Below are 5,610 nucleotides of genomic sequence, written 5' to 3' on the forward strand. Positions count from 1 at the left end.
TTTTTTGTATTTTTAGTTGAGACTGGGTTTCACCATGTTGGCCAGACTGGTCTCGATCTCCTGACCTCAGGTGATCCACCTGCCTCAACCTCCCAAAGTAGTGGGATTATAGGCGTGAGCCACGGTGCCCAGTCCCAGTCAGTCTTACTTAGGCTTTTCTATACTTCAGATTATGTGTAGGGATAAAAGATAATTATACAGGAACAATTAACTTCCTTTTGTCCTATCTGAATGCTTTTGATTTTATTTCCTAATTCCTTTTTGTTGGATTTGTACTATGTTTAGCAAGACTGACTTTAGTAAGGATGAGTGGGCATCCTTGTCTTATACTAGCTTTTAGAGTAAAATCTTGCAACTTATCCCTGTTTAATATGCTGTTAGCTGTGTATTTTTTGCTAATATGTGGCATTTATTGGCGGAGGTACCAATAATTTGATCTATAAGTACTTTTTCAGGGATTATCATAAGGGAATGTCAAATTTTGTCAAACTTCCATTGTGCATCAATTCTTTTGTACTCTGCATCTATTTTGATGTTAGAGATCTGAAATCACAACAATTTTACATATATACAAAAAATAATCAGAGACTACTATGAACATCTCTATGCATGCAAACTAGAAAATTTGGAGAAAATGAATAAACTCCTGAATACACAAAACTTTCCAAGATTTAACCAGGAAGAAACAGAAGACTCGAACAGGGCAAAAATGTATAAAACATATGATGAAATTAATTAGTAATAAAAAATCTACCAACTGTAAAAGCCCTGGATTATGTAAAATCACAGCCAAATTTTACCACATATACAAAGATGAGCTTGTACTACTACTGAATGTACTCCAAGAAATCAAGGTGGGATTCCATCCTAACTCATTTTATAACATCAATATTATCTTAATTCCAAAATATAGTGAAGGCACAACAAAAAAAGGAAACTACAGGCCAATATTTTTGGTAAACATTGAAACAAAAATCCTCCATGAAATATGAGCAATCTGAGTTCATAAGCAAATCACAACGTTGTTATGAATAAATTAAGACAAGAATATCCAGTCTAACACTCCTATTCACCATAATTCTATAAGTCCTAGTCAGAGCTATCCAACAAAGTTAAGAAATTAAAAGCATCTAAACAGAAAAAAAGGAAGTTAAATTATCTTCACTGATAATAATTCTCTACCTCCCAGTTCTAAGTGTTGCGGAATGCAGAGGATTAGAGAGACCAGTATGGGTGACTACAGGAGGATATTTATTTTAAGGTAGGCACTAGCTCAGTGGATTCACAGCCAAACTTACAAAGCAAAGACTGAGCTCAAAGACTGAGCAAAACTTGCAGAAGTAAAACAAAGGCAGTTAATTATATCATGACAGGTCACATAATTTATAGCATAACTGATGACTTGGCATAACTTGTGGCCTGCCATAGCTGGTGGCCTTGGAGCTGCGTTGAAAGAAAAAACAAAAACTGGCTAATAGAGACATTTGTTCGTGTCCTTCACCCTTGCTTTGGAGGGGACTGTCTGGAGCCTATTTCTTTGGTTTTGCCTTCTTGAACAAGGTTATTTTCTAATTGTCCTTGAAGTGAGCTTGCTAGGCAGAGGAAAACTTCTCTTTTTAACCCTTGCCTTGCCACATTCTGAGCTTTGGCTTTTGCTTTTCTTGGCGTTAATGAATGCAGTACTTATTATTTTAAATTTCTGCCTCAGTTTCTCCCCTTCAATGCTTTTTATAAACAAAGTTTTAATAGAAAGCATCACTATAACATGATTCCTAACATGATTCCTTATGAGAGAGCAGGTTTTCTTCTTTAGGAACAGGCTGATATTTATGCAGAGCCATTAAGTGAGTGGTAGTTTGCCTAGCTACAATTGTCTCTATAGTGATTGAATGCTCCTAATAAGGAAGGGTAAAAGGCAAGGAAGTATCAAACAACCTCCTAGTATGGCTAGAACTACTCTCTTTAAGGTTTTGAATCCATTGAAGGAGGAAAACCAGCCTCCAAAGAGGGAATCAGGAGTCCACCCTTTCCAGGTCTAGAATGAAATACGGGCTAATTTTTTCATTCTTGCTACCCGTTTTACCTCTCTATCTGCCTTTTTGTTTCCTTTGGCTTCTGGTGTTCGTGTCATTTGGTGCCCTTTGCAGTGTATTACAGCTACTTTTTCTGGAGTCCATACATCCTTTAAGAGCTGTAGAATCTTTTCTTCATACTTTTTTTTTCTCCAGCTGTTGAAAGGGTTGTTTGTTTGTTGGCTTTTTTTTTTTTTTTTTTATAGCTCCATGAATATGCAGTGTGGTAAAAGCAAATTTAGAGCCAGTGTAAATATTCTTTTGCCAACAGCAGTGCTCTTGTTAGGGCTATTAATTTTGCTTTTTGAGCCAATATTTTGACATTTGGGTTTCTGAGGGGTTGGTGTAAAAATTTTTCCGACTGGAGGATACCTTATCCTTGGTTTTGACACAGTTATGGAGGGGAGCTCCCGGTTTGACGGGGAGCAGAATAGCCAGATTTAGGTGTTTACTTTTTTTTTTTTTTTTGAGACAGTATCACACTCTGTGATCTCAGCTCACTACAACCTCCACTTCTGGGTTCAAGCAATTCTCCTGCCTCAGCCCCCCAAGTAGCTGGTGCTACAGGCGCATGTCACCACACCAAGCTAATTTTTGCATTTTTAGTAGAGACGGGGTTTCACTATGTTGACCAGGCTGGTCTTGAACTCCTGACCTCGTGACATTCCTGCCTCGGCCCCCCAAAGTCCTGGAATTCCAGGCATGAGCCGCCACACCCAGTCTGTATGTTTACTGTTTTTAAAATAATGTAAGGGTTTTTACGTAGAAGCCCTTAGTAGTGAGTCATTCTTGGGTTTGATAACCAATGATGCCCTATTTGATCTATTAAAGTTATAACTGAGTGTGGCATTTGGACAGTTAGCTGCTGTCCTGGAGTTAATTTACTAGCCCCTTTAAAGCAAGGAGGCCATCCTAGCACCACGGAGTCCAGTTGTTTGGGTAAATATGCCACTGGGTGATGTCATGATCCTGCAACTTAGAGTCAGAACCCCTGTAGCAATTTCCTTTTGTTCATGAATATATAGAAAGAAAGGCTTATTTTTATCTGGTAGTCCTAAGGCTGGGGCCTGAGTTAAAGCCTCTTTGATTTGTTTGAATGCTATTTCCTGATTAGTTTCTCAAAGGAGGGGTTCCCCCCCACCCCTTTGTGACTGTATATAAGACTTAACCATCAGTGAAAAATTTGGAATCCAGCTAAATTTTTTTTTATTTGACATCCCGGTGGTCGGGTTTGAAGTTCACAAATGGATTCCCTTTGCTTATACCTAAGCTGGCATTCCTCATGGCTTACCATGAAAACTAGATATTTAACCTCTTCATGGCAAATTTAGGCTTTCTTTTAAAATACTTCGAAACCTGCTTTCAATAGGAGATGGAGGAGGTCTCGGGTTTTCTGATAACAGTCCTCTCGGGTTGGGGCTGCCAAAAGAAGGTTGTCCATGTAATGTAACAAGGTGCACTTATCATTTGGCAGGGTATAGGCCTTAAGGTCTGAGACCGGTGCTTCCCCAAAGATTGTGGGAGAGTTCTTAAACCCTTGCAGGAGCCGAGTCCAGGTGAGCTGTGTAACTTCTTTGTCCCATTGAAATGCAAAGATAGGCTGACTAACTGGTGCCAAGCAGATACAAATGAAAGCATCCGTTAAGACTGTAAACCAGGCAGTACTTGCTGGAATGAATTCCATTAAAGTATACAGGTTAGGTACCACTGGATGGATAGGTGCCATGGCTCGGTTCATGGCACACAAGTTCTGCACTGGTCTATACTTATTAGACCCTGGTCCTGGCTGTGGTTTTCATACTGGCAAAAGTGGAGTATTCCACGGCAACTGGCACTGGACTAAAATCCTGTTTATAGAGCTGCTCTAAGTGTTTATAAGTGCCCTGTACAGCCTTTTGGGGAACTGGGTACTCATGAACCTGAAGAGGAATTGCTCCTGGTTTTAATTTTGCTATTAGTGCTGCATGATTTACAGCTAACACAGGTGGTTTGTCCTCAGCCCACACTCCAGGCATTTCTTTAACTAACTGAAATAATAATTTTTCTTTCTTTCGCATATGAGGTTGCATTGGTGCCTGCAATTTCTTTTTATAAAGTTTTCACTCCTCAACCTGTGGGATGCTAAGGGTTAACACCATGGCCTTTGGGTGAGTCAGATTTAAAGTCATATCTCCCTGTGGGCCAAAAGTAATTTGTGCTTGCAGTTTTTGGAGTAGGTCTTTTTCTAACAAGGGAACTGAACAATTTGGGAGGTATAGAAACTCATGCTGACTTCTTGTCCTTCTATAACACACCTCTTTGACCAACAGAACTGCCTCCTCTTTGAGACACCAGTAGCCTCTACAATCATATGATTCTTGGATAGTGGCCCTATGGGTCAAGTTATTACAGAGTATTCAGCCCCAGTATCTACCATAAAATCCATTAATTGGCCTCCAACTTCTAATTTAACCATAGGCTCCTGGAGGCCCAATAAGAAGGAGCCCAGTTTGTCCTAGTTCTCATATCTTTTAGCCACTGCCAGCCCGATTAGATTAGTATTGCATTGCTTTAGGGTTTGGCAGCCCCTGGCTGATGGCCTCTTTGTCATATGGCCTTAGCCATTTCCCTCATTGCCTTCTGGACATTCATCTTTAAGTGTCCTTTATTTTTGCATCACACACATTAATCATTCTCTAAGCTTGGTTGGCTCTAGAATCCCTGTCTAACTTGACCTCGTCCAGGTCCATGTCCACATCCTCTCACATTACTAGTTTCTCTCTTTATGAGGGCTGCTGCTTACAGATTGGGGTTGTTTGTTTGTTTGTTTGTTTTATTTGTTTGTTTTTCAGATGGAGTTTCATTCGTTGCCCAGGCTGGAGTGCAATGGCACGATCTTGGCTCACCGCAACCTCTGCCTTCCGGGTTCAAGTGATTCTCTTGCCTCAGTCTTTCAGGTAGCTGGGATTACATGCATGTGCCACCATGCCTAATTTTTTTTTTTTTTTTTTTTTTTAGTAGAGATGGGGTTTCTCCATGTTAATCAGGCTGGTCTTGAACTCCCAACCTCAGGTGATCCGCCTGCCTTGGCCTCACAAAGTGCTGGGATTACAGTTGTGAGCCACCATGCCCAGCCTTCATTGGCTTTTTCTTAAAGCCTCTGTTCTGCTTCCTTCTTTGCCACCTGGTCATGGTTAACATACACTTTGGTGGCTACTTTTATAAGCTGGGTGGCATTCATGCCTGCAAAACCTTCTGGTTTCTGAAGCTTTTGCTTTATATTACTGTTGGCCTGTCCCACAAATTATGTATTTACCATATGTTGATTTTCAGCAGCTTCAGGGTTAAACGGAGTGAAAAGCCAGTATGCCTCACAGAGTCCTTCAAAAAACTGGCTAGGGAACAGACACATGAAAAAATGCTCATCATCACTGATCATCAGAGAAATGCAAATCAAAACCACAATGAAATGCCATCTCACACCAGTTAGAATGGCGATCATTAAAAAGTCAGGAAACAACTGGTGCTGGAGAGGATGTGGAGAAACAGGAACACTTTT

The sequence above is a fragment of the Colobus angolensis genome, unplaced genomic scaffold (genome assembly GCF_000951035.1).
Source record: "Colobus angolensis palliatus isolate OR3802 unplaced genomic scaffold, Cang.pa_1.0 Scaffold417, whole genome shotgun sequence".
Lineage (NCBI taxonomy): Eukaryota > Metazoa > Chordata > Mammalia > Primates > Cercopithecidae > Colobus > Colobus angolensis.